At 40.4% G+C, this 13,002-nt stretch overlaps 1 non-coding gene across 1 annotated transcript; it reads right to left on the bottom strand.

Annotated features, from left to right (window-relative positions):
• Window positions 1-4,683: 4,683 nt before the first annotated feature.
• On the bottom strand, window positions 4,684-4,757 carry trnai-aau (transfer RNA isoleucine (anticodon AAU)). Its single transcript has one exon. It is a non-coding gene; the product is annotated as a tRNA-Ile (tRNA).
• Between the last annotated feature and the right edge of the window lie 8,245 nt (window positions 4,758-13,002).

A 13,002-nucleotide genomic window follows, 5' to 3' on the forward strand; every position in this document is an offset into this window, starting at 1 on the left:
CTACCTTGTGCTGTGACCATCTGTTGAAGTGGGCTCATTCTTCGCTGGTTCAGGGCTATGACAAGCGATATTTATAAGTATGTTTCTTCATGTTCAATTTGCAGTCAAAGCAAGATGCCTAAGACCCTACCCACAGGAAAGCTCATGCTTCTTCCCGTACCAGAAAGTCCTTGGTCTCACATCACCTTAGATTGCGTTACTGACCTCTCTGTCCTCACTGTAGTTGATGGATTCTCCAGGGGTGTGTGGTTCATTGTGTTTCCGAGTATGCCTACAGCCTGCCAAACTGTGGAAGCCTTGTTTAACCAGGTGTTCCGTATATTTGGCATCCCAGAGGACATAATATCATATTGGGGACATCAATTCACATCTCGAGTTTGGGCTTCCTATATTGAACACATCGGGGTAGCTATTAGTTTTACATCCACAGTCAAATGGCCAATTCCTACATTGTTTTTATATGAACAATCCATCAGACCGGTCCAAGTTCCTCTTATTGGCAGAAATGGCCCAAAATTCACTTACTAGTTCATCCACTGGCTTGACTCCTTTTTATTGTATTTTAGGTTATCAGCCTCAAATGTCCCATGGACTTCCATATCAGCTGGTTTCCCCGCTGTGGATGAGTGGATGCAGCGGAGCGAAAGGGTATGGGAGGAAACAGATCAGTGTATTGTATGAGTTCTCTGAACGTATAAGGAAATTGCGGACAGGCACAGAGGGGAGAACCCGATATACCAACCTGGTGACAGAGTGTGGCTCTCTACACAGGACTACCGCAAGCCGGGGTCATGTCGCAGGTTAGGTCCCAAGTATATCGGTCCATATGAAATTACCAAGCACATTAATGAAGTCACATATCAACTCAACTTACCTGCTCACTTTTGTGTTTTGAGGTCATTTCATGTGTCCCTTCTTAAGCCTGTTGTTCCTGTTGTGGCCTTTGGATGAGATCACCCCTGAGGTCACTCCTGTATTAAGTATGTTGGTTGCTGTCATTAGAGTGTATTGTTTCTGAAGGTTTTTTTGCATTATGCAATGCCTCTTCGCAGAGTGTGATTTTCAAGAACTTTAGTAAGCAGATGACTTATTTGCATCACCTTTTTTGGTAGGACAAAGCCCATCCATGAGCCAAAGGAAGCTGAGGTAGGCCCCATTCCATGAAAACACAGGGAGTGTGTGAACCAGGATACCAACACAAGCATACATGCAAGCTGACACCTACCCTCCCCTTGTCCAGTGGTTTGGCCAGTAGACAACTAATGAAAAACATTTCAAAAGCGTTTATACAGAAGCCAATGTTCAAATGGCTCTCTGTGCAGTGAGGAAACATATCATAAGGAAGTGCAAATTCCACTAAAGTTTAAGTAGGATCACTGAATTCAAAGTCTAGAGCACTATTACACTATGACTTCTAACAATAGCGTAAAAACAGTAATGTCATTCGTTTTTAGGAAAGGAATGTAAAAGTTTATGAAATATTCTTAAAAAGAGGACAGTTTGATGAGGAGCTTGGTCTTGCACAGCTACCAAAACCCAGGACTGAACTAGGAGTCTTTTGATATTCAATCTAACACTCACCCAGCTGAGCTATTTCAGCTAGTGACTAAATACTTTTGCCTGGTTTCGATCAAAATGTTACCAATGAATGTAGCTCATGTTCATGTCAGAGGAAACTGTCACCTTTATCCCTGGTGAGCTAGTGGCTAGGATTCTCTTTCAAACTTAATTTTTATGTGGAATAAAAAGAAATATGAATACCTCTCTTTATGACCTCCTAATGCTCATGCATACCAAGTCCAGTATGCATACAAACATCGTCAGTATACTAGGAATACAGAGTTTGAAAAATGTTTGTCAGAAGCATCTGAGCTTTATTGCTGGTGGGTGAGTGGCTAGGATTCAACACTTTCACCACTGCGACTTGGGCTTGATTCCTGGTCAGGGGATGCTCTTTTTGCTCACTTAAAAAAGAAGCTTGTATGTGAAAAAACAAACTTCCTTTGAGTCAGATTTTAACTGACAGACTAAGGATAACAGTTTTAAATTCTACAGTCCTCCACTCTACCAACTAAGCTATTGAAGGCAACAGACATGTAATCCCATAAGTCCAAACACCAGTATGTTGGCAAGAAACACGGCCAGTTATGGATGTTTGAATTGTTAAGTTCATTTGACACAAAGAAGAAACATTGCATTGTACGAGTTGGAGATGTTCAGCTACCAACAGATATCTCTTGATTACATTTGGATGCATACTGGACTTTGTGTACAATCAATAACTACTGGTACTAACTCAAAGTATGTTTCCCCCTTCAGTTTTATTTTATGCCAGAATAAAGACTTTCTGTCTTTAGAATTCTACATGACTCAAACTGAGATGCAGCAGATCACTTAGCTAGAACAAAGGGTCTTGTACTACAATAATGACTTTTGCTTTATTGCCCATAAGGTCCACCTCTTTTTTCTTTAACCCTCAGATCATCCCGTAGATGTTAGAATTATTCTAATGAAATTATAATTAACATTTAAAAAAATTCCTTAACATCACTCTTAAAATAACTTTTACCTTACAAATGATTTCTTTACCAGCAAATTTGAGTTGGTATGAATTCATCTATTAATTTTTCGTTATTATTTCATTAAATACATGCCCCCCCCGCCCCCTAAAAAAAGAATAACAGTCCAAATGAAAGGTCTAAATGAATCTTTGCAGTAACAACAGTCTTTTATGCTCTTCCAACCACCCCACCTCCCCCCAGTGGACACACCATGCTCCAGTACATGATTCTGGAGTGCTGTGCTATCTGTGCTCCCCACTAACTCTTCCTACCTGCTGGGGTTTCTCCTTCCTGGACCTGCCTTAAAATGCTTAAAATGACAGCACCTTGCCCTCCATTTACCTGCAACATTCTGCACTGTCACAAACAATATTTATGTGCAGATTAGCAGATGAACCTCACCTGGATGATCCACATTTCATTTCTTTGTACTGTTATAATAATGAGTTACTGTATTTCTACCCAGGTGTTCTATCCAGGTGAACTGTGCTCTGTTTCTATCTCCTATGATGTCTTTGTGTAGGAATGCTGTAGTGTATCTTTCATGCTTACAATTTGTCAGCCATCCTCTACCCAACTCATCTTTGCCCAGGTTTATCCAGGGTTAACCGAAGGAGGATGAGTTCCCTTTTGAGTCTGACACCTTCCAAGTCCCTTCCACCATTCCAGTGAGTTTTTCCTACTGTCACCCTTGCCAATGTCATTTGGCTTATTTATCAGTTGTCACAAGGTGTTAACGTTATTATGCACATGTATATAAAATGTGTATATACTCTATATACATAAATATATATATATATATATATATATATATATATATATATATATATATATATATATATATATATATATATATATATATATATATTGCATTATTCTCTGCACCTTACATGTTATTTGCAGTTTGGATTGGATTATAAAGTGAATTTCATTGGTGAGTACTATATTTTTTGGTGACAAAGTATAATCTAATCTTTACAAAGCAGTGACCAGAAAGGAAGAGCTGGATGAGGCTTTGGTCCCCATGATAGTTAGAGACACACAGCCATTTAGCATAGTTGAGGATAAAAGCTTCAGGGACTTGGTAGCAAAATTGGATTCAACTTATATTCTCCTAACTAGGAAGGTATGTGTGGTGACATGGATACATTATGAGAGTAGTATTAAAAATATATATAATTATTTTCTTCCTTCCCTTTAGACTGTAAAGGCCATGGTTGAGGCCAAATGTCAATAAGAGAAAGAGAAGGCCAAAGCTGAGGTCCAGAAAATTCCTGCAATGAGTTTGTCAGCAGACATGTGGACATCTCTTAATGTGGATGCCTTCTTGGCTGTGACCTGCCATTTTATAGATGACAACACATTTCTGAAGTCTACACTACTTGGTGTTGTGAAATTCCTGCAGGCGCATACGGCTGAAAATTTGGCCTGTGTGAAATCCTCTCTTATGGAAGAATGGGGAATAAAATAAAGTCACATGTCTGGTTACTGATGGCACATCTAATATGATTGCCTGTGGAAATAGCTGAAGCTGCCTCATGCGCTTCAAAAAAAAAGAAACTGAGGTTGAAACAAGGTGTTGGAGCGATTAGTAGAACTCAGGGAGCCTGTGGGGGCAGATTTGGCGGGTTTACAAACTGATATTCCTGCGCTGATCTCTGATGTGTACAGTAATGTATGTGGGTGCCGGTCTATACTGTATTCTTTTCACAAGGCAACTGTGGAGCTGTCAGACCTCAGTGGCAGGCATAATCATATCCCAACACATTTCAGACTAAAGGATTTGAACTCCCTGGCACTGCCAGACACCTAACTGGCTATAATTTGATGGGGAGGATGCAGGTTGTCTGCATGCCTCTGGAATTGCTTCTTTGACCTATTCACACAGCGATCGAGAGCCTTACACTAATGCCAGAGTCCCTCTGATTTCATACTTTTCTCTGCATTGTCCAAGATTTGTAAACAAGCACAAATCCATGGGTAAAGTTTTGTAATCAAGAACACACTCTCATGTACTTGGAACATGTCTTAGCAGATTGTGATTTACAAGCAATGTTATAAGCAACACAAGTTCAAACAGGTGGTTTGTTGACAAGGGGTCATTCATCAAACAAAACCCACATGGCCCATATGGGGATCGAACCCATGACCTTGGCGTTATTAGCACCACGCTCTGACCAACTGAGCTAATCGGCCTTTCTCCGTTCATTTCGCAGTTTTTGGTGCAGCACTGAAGGGAACCTTTCCATGAAATTGTAGAATTGGTGTCAACAAGATTACGGCCACTTTTTCGACCGAGCATAGGTGAAAGTTGACACTTATTGTTCCCTCTGACAAATGGTTATTCTGCAGCCAACTTTTGAATTAAACTTCAAAAGCAAATGTGGAGAAGCTTTTGTTAAAGAGCAATTCAGTGCAGTTGTACACAGTGACGAAATCATCAATTGCAAAGTCCACTGAGCTTTATTGCTGTGAGTTACATAGTGCTGTCTATTACACCATGAAATCTGCCATAACAACAAAAATGTAATGTCTGATTCTGTGAGCCAAGGAATATAAACCTTTTAGGGACATATTTAAAATATCAGATTTTCTGCCTGAGCACAGAGTAGGCATTTTTTTCTAGCTTTAACCATACGTCCTCTTTCTTTGGAAATCTGTGTCATTGCTGCATGAATAAGCAGAAAGATTTTGAGCAATTTTTTGTCTGGGTCTAAGGGGCAATTTATTCAAACCAAAAGATGCTATTTTAGCTAGTTTGTCAAATGAACATGTCAAACCTACAGAGACAATGTGTCTAGCTACAGAGCTCTGCAAGGTTTAATTCTTGGAAGTATTTGAAGCCATAGAAAGTTATTCTGTAAGCATTGCTTAACTCAATAAAAAGAGACAGTTAGAGCCAATGGCTGCCAGATCTAACATAGCTCACATTTTATAGTGTTTGCATAGCATATCAGAATCTGCAAGAACTATTCCTGTCATTTCAGGAATAAGCTTTTTTGACTTCACAGCTAGATGAAATATTTAGGGTGGATGCAGGATTTGGTATGATCTCCTAGAGAATTGCCATTCCACTGTGTCTTCAGCTTTTGTCCGATCTGCAAACAAGTCCCACTCTAGGAGAACTAGGTCAAGTGGTAGAGTGCTCTTTTAGTATGTGAGTGTTAGTGGGATTGATGCTCACATTCTCAAGTCTAGAATTTGTAGTTTTTTTCTATGATGAAATCCTTTCTGATAGCAAATGTTTTCGGGACCTGCTAATACGCTTATGCCATGCACACATTACGTGACTTTTGAAGTTTTCAAATTGATGTATGGCTCACACTGCACAACTGTATGTCTTGGAATCTGGAAAGCTTAATTTGTGGTATCTCAGTGGCAGACATAATCAGTGATAAACCACTGATATGTCAACTGGTCTTAACACAGACAGATTTAACTTACTCTGTTGAGACTGTGTCTAACTTAAACCTTTCCTTCAAATAGAAGAGATCCTTGTTGCAGAGGTAATGTTTTTACCTTTATATGGTTTTCCCACTCATAGTCATGCAACACACAAATGCAAACCTCTCACAGACTGTCTCACACACATCCAGTTATTCATCTGAACACATGATGTTTCTGCCTCTGTACCGCTGTTAGTTATGCAATGGTTCCTCAATACTAGCACTAACTGAACAGGGTTCTGTATAAATATGATCTTTATAACAGCTGCCATAACAGCAAAAATGTAATGTCTGATTCTGTGAGCCAAGGAATTATTATTGATATTGTGAATATTTAATAACCTCCAATGCCAGCAAATTAAATTTCACAATATTGTGAAAATTGTAAAGGATACTTTATTCATGTCCTCATTGCTAAAGATTGTATCGCTTTATCACAGCGATACGCTAGTTAGCTAGCTAACAGTTGAGGTCAGCGAGTGTCAAACTCGGGGCTATAAACCATTCCTTGTGGAACCATTTCATTGTTCAGCTTTCAACTTTGATCGTTTAGGTGCTGGTAGTTTGTTAGCTAGCTAACTGTTCAGCAATAGAAAACCTACTTTTGTATGATTTAGAGACCCAAATTCACAAACCTGTGGGTTTTCAAATGTATCGTTCTCTCTAAATAAGCAAAATGAGTTAAGCCATTACTACAGCTATCGGACTGTTTGAACTACAATATTCGACTGTTCATTTATTGTTAATTAGATTAAATTAACTTTCATAAACATTCTGTATTAATAGAATGTAGTTTGTAATGACTGATTAACTGTGTATATTCAACATGAAGCTATTCATATAAAGTTTCAAGTTTGGTTTATTTGTAACATACATTTATTTGCCACTTTCATTTTTAGGCTGTAAAATGAAAGCTCCTTGCTCACAATCATTGCTATAGTTTGATCAAATTCATTTATATATATAAACTCCCTATTCAATGGGAAGAAACCAGTTCATGTCATTGTGAATTGCTGGTTCTGTAATCAAAACACTGAGGTTCCATATGAGAACAGAAACTGCTGAGACTGTCCATTCTGTGTGCAGTACAATGGCTTCTAAGAGGTATTGCTGTATTTGAGACATGGTGAGGACATATTTTAGTGAAAGTCTTCCAATGATGCACCCTTACCTGAACCATTTTATGCTGTTGCTGCTGTTAAAAAATGCAGAATGGTGATTATAACGAACCGATCCTTGCACAATATATGGAGCACCTCAACCATGGGGTATCAGCTGGTGTCCCTGTGCTTGATGCATCCAAGACTCAACCAGACACTGAAGATCAAGCAGCTGGCTTCCTTCACTCCCAGAGAGGAAGTAGGTTTTCCATTTGAACTGTTGCCTTCTTAGTTAAGACGTATGCATTGTTGATTGCAGTGCCAGAGCTGTGAAACTGTGCAAGGTAATGCATGTCCAGTGCTGGACTTGGGCAAAGATTGTGAGTGGGTCTTCAAGGGCAAACAGGATCTGATGGCCCACATGTAGTTTGATATTATTCCTAAATAACTAAGTTTACATGGCTATTTGAAAGAAGCTGATCATGTAAGCAGCAAAGACAGAATATCATTCTCTGACTAAGGATTTAGTTGACTCATGTTTAACCCAACTAAACTGTGGTCCTGGCTGATTTTAGTTGGACTATTGAGCCACTGACTCATGCACAGAGTTTTCTGAGTATTTTGCAGTTTCTTACTGTACTGAGTTCTTACTGAGTATAACATCAACTTTGATACATTTGTTTTCTTTTCACCGAACAAAGCCTTCAACTTTGACTGTGGTGACATGAAATCCAGATGTGCAGAGTGTTTTTTCAGTAATGCATCTTTTGCCCGTGCATTTTGATTGCAGTGTTAGGAGGTCATAACTGCTGATCAGAACTTTGGACAAGAGGGCTTATCCTCATGGCTCTCTGACTTTCATGTACAACAACAAACAATATTTTCTTATTTATTTTTTTCCAGTTGTAACAAACCGTTCTGCTGTTTTTTAACTTCTGTCAAATTTTTAATGGTTGTACAGGACAATTACGATGGAAATTGAGGTGTACAAGTGCCACCTTGAACAGACCTACGAGTTGTGCGGGCCTGTCAGACAGCTAAGCAGTATGACATCCAGCACCAGAACCGACAGCTGCGGGCCCTGCTTTTCAACCACCAGCTCAGATGCAGCCAAGATGCAGACAAAGAATTCATTAAGGTGAGTATTATTGTCAATGGTTGTCTTAGAATGGTGCTAAAGTGCTTAAGATAGTTTTTGGCGATTCTATAGCCAAGAATTCTGAAGATCACATCTAGCTGCATTCCTGTTGGGTGTGAATGACAGTTGCTCCTTCCCAGTTGATACAAAGTGACGATAGAAAAAAAGGCGTACACGGAACTGGTAGTGAACACTGTCCTTCAAGTGCATATAAGTGCATACAGTGTTTGAGCCTGCAATCCAGTTCATTACCCTGTCCAACAGGCTCCCAGGTTCCCCTCCACATCTTCTTTGTCAGAGATAAAAATTGATATAAAAAAATGGATACTTGAATACTTTTGGTTACTTTTTTGTTCCTGGCTACCATGCTTTTTAAAGCATTGATTATTTCAAACATTGATTTATCTAAGATAAGCAAAGACCTGTTCTCTCTTGTTGCATTTTGTGGGGGTTTTTTTGTTTTTTTTGTTTTGTTTTCTTTCCAAATGAAGCTGTTGTTTTCATTTTTGGTGGGTTTCATACTATCCACACCAGCTTCCAGGTTTCTGTCCTTTTACATACCAAGCAATCAGCTTCCTTTCTCTTTGCTACAGAGCACCTCTTTTCTGTCCACACCTGCTTGGCTGGTAGCTCTCAGAAGCCTTGCCTTCCTCACCTGTGCTTTTCTGGTTGCGCTGGCCATATGTGGGTCTGGATGTGACTCTGGAGACACATCCTCTCTCCACAACAGCCCGCACACTCTCAGCGGGGGAATCATCCCACCCAAAGAAGCCCACCAAAGTGACACTGAAGCCAAAGCAAAGAGCATCACCAAAACTATGCAAATGTGGAATGACCTGGTGGGTATTCTGCCAGAGAGAGGCAATAGAGAATATCAAGCTGATCTGGTAGTCTGGAAGCAACCACCAGATGGCTGTTGCTTCTGTTGCCCTTTTGACTTCCATCAACATCTACTCAGGCAGTAAAAAGAAATGGTGTACTGGGAGGTAGTAAATCTTGCTAATCAGTACTTGTTTTTGGCCTGTGAAAATACAAACAAACAATACACATATTCAAACACTTCTGAACTACAATTGCTTATCAGGATTTACACAGGCTTATGTTCTTAATAGCACTTTGCTTACAACTTCATCAAAGCGGTTTTGTTCTACAGTATGTGAAAAGTCTACTTTCCCACACAGTTCACATGAGTCTTGATTCGTCCTGCTGGTTCTTCATGTCTGTGAATGTGAAAAATCTAACTTTTTTGCTTGGCTTCAAGCAGTGATCCTTTGATTGTATCATTCATGATTCATTTAGGATTACAACCAAGTGGTTCAATATCCAGCTAGAGGTGTACTCAAGTGAGGTAATAAAATGAAATTATTAATGTAATAATATGATGGCAGGAATTGTAAAAGACCAAATTAGGCTTCAGAAGTAAGCAGGAAGTGAGAATGACCAAATATGGCCTCTGTGGCAAGTCCAGGATTGAGGCCAGGATACCACCTAAAGATACAATTTAAAAAAAAAATGGTTTTGTAACTTGATGAAAATGTATAAATATTGAACCCACCTGAGACTGTTAGACATTCTGTGGTCAATACCTCGTCTGTATGCAACATTGAGCTCAGAATAAAGATGGCACCGGCTATTCCCTTCAATTCATTACTTTATTTTCTATTTAAAGTGTACTTGAGAAAAGGACTGGAATGTGGGAAAAATCTAGGAACCACACAAGAATGTCTGGAGATAAAAATTCAAGGCTGCATAGCCATACCTTAATGTGAGAGATCCTCCATTTCAGAGTCTGCTGTGTGAGAGTCCTGTGCCTTTTTTCTCTAGCTTGGAATAGGACTGTTGCTTCTGCTTCTTAAGGTTTTCAATCAACAAGGACGGTGGCTCCACCTGCAATGAACCATGAGCTTGTTATATTGAACTGCACAAGACAGTAAATTAACTCTTGTATTCATTCTGTATGAAGTGCGCCTCACTTGAGATGTCAGCCAAAGTTTAGCAGTAAATATGGTTATCTGCAGTTAAGTGTGTTGCTATTGATAGACATCTTCAGCTAAAAATAAGTCTTCCTTGACCCTAATCCACCAAGCCCAGATACAACACAGACATGCATGTGCTGTAGTTGGCTTCAAAACATTCAATGAACTTGTCAGCAACATGGTCCAGATTCCTGCAGCATGTGACATGCGTCTGCACGCATCCTGCCCCCACAGTCTCTGCCTGGCTCCCCCCACCCTCCTCCACCCCCAGTTTGCTCTCTCATCCTGCCCACCAGCAGCTAATGTCCACCGCCGCAGCGCAGCACCTCCCACTGTATGCTGCATGCTCCTCTGTGTGCCTGTGGTAAAACCTCGCCAAGTTTAGTGTTCTAGCCACTGCACTCCCCTCCCCAACTCACACATCAATCTCAGAGGCAGATGGATTCCTGTCTCCCAGCCGCATCCCAACTTTTTGATCTGTACACATACTTGGATAAATGTTCTCTGTGAATACAAAACAGCAACATTTGTCTAGTGTACCGGAGACCTCTTGGAAGTTTTGTAGACAGATGAGGTCAGGCTGTGCTAGCTGAGAGAGACGATATTTGAGCTTGAATCTGACTAGCACATGCACAGAAGCATAGGGTATTATGAAGGCTCTGCATGATATCGTGACCCAAGGTTGAGCTTACAGTAGGTTGCCATATTGCCTCATATCAAGGGCAGTGTACGTTGGAAGACCATAGCAGAGACGTGTGACCGAACTATGTGCACGAGCGCATAACATGCCGCATTCCTTGTTTTCTCCCATTTTTGAGTGAAGCTAATTGATAGTGCCATCTGCCATCTCCTTTTAGAAAGCCAGTGCAGTGCCTTGGCTGTTGATGTGAGTTGTTTTGTCAAAGGAAAGAATTGAAAATGTGAGCGGTGATCTCCATGTAATACTTAGGCTTTAATGCCCTTTACCACTCATTCAGTGCTTGTCTGTGTTTATGTTTTCAGTGTTACAGTGTGATTTTATTTAGGTGAAATTTGTTTTCAGTCTATCTGCAGTAGTGCACTTAAAGGGCCAGGAAGGTTAGTGGAACACATTTGCTCTGCCTCTGACCTCACAATTCCACTGTAACAACAGTGTTCAATTCCATCATTTAAAAAAAAAAAAAAACTTGGTTTGGTTTAAATTTGTTTAAAGATTTGTTTAAATTGTGTGTGCCAGTGTATCTGAGCGTGTTACAGTCTCTCTGACCCTCTACACCCATTAGTGCGTTCTTCCACTAGCTTCTCTCTCGTTCCTGCTTCAATATTCAAGGGAGGATTGAGATCCATTCAGGTAATTTTGCAGTCTTCAAAAAATGCATTGAAAGACATTCCAGTAGCTCAGTGGTGCACCTGCGCTCCACTCTGCTCCCCAGTTCGGAGGATGCCAGCACCTATGTTTAGTCTTTTATGTTTAGTCTTTTTTAGTCTGTTTCTTTTTATTTCCTTTGGACTCCAGTGCTTTTTAATAATCTGTTTTGGACATGGTATGGCTGCTCCATTACCCAGGAGCCCATACAAAGGTTCATTTCTGCCTGCCTGCATAACTGCTGGAGGGAGGATTTTATGTCCAGAAAATGTTAAGATGGCAACAGCTCGGTGGGAGACAGTATGTGAGAATCACGTCTTAGGCTCATTTTACTGTTTCTCATGTAGAAGGAATTCCCTCACTGTGTTCCCATTCTGAGCATCAAAGCCAACTGGGATGGGGGTTTGTCACATTCTGAATTCTAGCTCATGTCATATTTTGTCAGCATTGGCTTTGATAGACTCAGGTTATCGGTACAAATTTACATTCAAGATTAGTTGTCTTTTACATATATATCCCCTCTCCTGCAATCATGGCTAATTAGCTGCATCCATCATTGTAATTGTTTAATTTTTCATGCTAGTTCATTCACCCTTGTATTAGTGCCATGCATGTGAAACAGACTCTTGAAAGGTTTTCTTTTTGTATCTTGCATGCCTAGCATAATAGGACATTCAAAATCCCTTAAATTTTAAACTTTTTTTTTTATGTATATATCTCCTCAACATTCCCAGTACAACTGCTGTAGAGTCCACGACTCAACTCTTGACTAAAGTCTTCACTCCGAGCGTCTGAGCCGGCTGCTGCGGCATACGCCACGCTGCTCTGTGACCCTCACTCTCCACTCCTCTCCTCTCCCAGCTTTTCCAGATCCCTCAGATGCAGACAGCCCAGCCTGCCATTCCAAGTAACATCGCTTCCTTTCGACCCGTGTCCGGCCAGCCCATCATGATGTTCCTGACGCCCATGCCCTTCACCTCATCCCAGACCGGCCAGTACTACGTACTCCAGTACTACGTGCCTCAGGTACCCAGAGCAGAGAAAAGCGCCTGTGCAAATATGTACACAGTGTAGCAAATGGGTTGAAAATCTGTCTATAAACAGGTTGGCCAGCAATAAATAAACTGCTCCTAAAATGTGTAGATAAAAATATGTTTTATCTTGGAAGCAGAAATGAGAAGTTCTAGTTTAGTTTTTTTTCAGTGTAAAAACTAAATGTTTTTGTAATTTTTGTTTGTTTACTGCTTTGAATATCTCTTTTAGGAGTGTCCTATATGAATGGCCATGTCTGGTGCTAGGCCCTTTACCTCTGCTGTTCTGTTTCATTCTCAGTATCACCACAGTGGCCTTCCTTACGTGGGACATCCCCAGCAGTACTCCGTCCAGCCCACAGGACCCAGTACATTCTACCCTGGGTTCTTTCCTGCAGACTGCCC

Source organism: Electrophorus electricus, chromosome 5, assembly GCF_041902795.1.
Source record: "Electrophorus electricus isolate QZ-2024a chromosome 5, ASM4190279v1, whole genome shotgun sequence".
Classification (NCBI taxonomy): Eukaryota; Metazoa; Chordata; class Actinopteri; order Gymnotiformes; family Gymnotidae; genus Electrophorus; species Electrophorus electricus.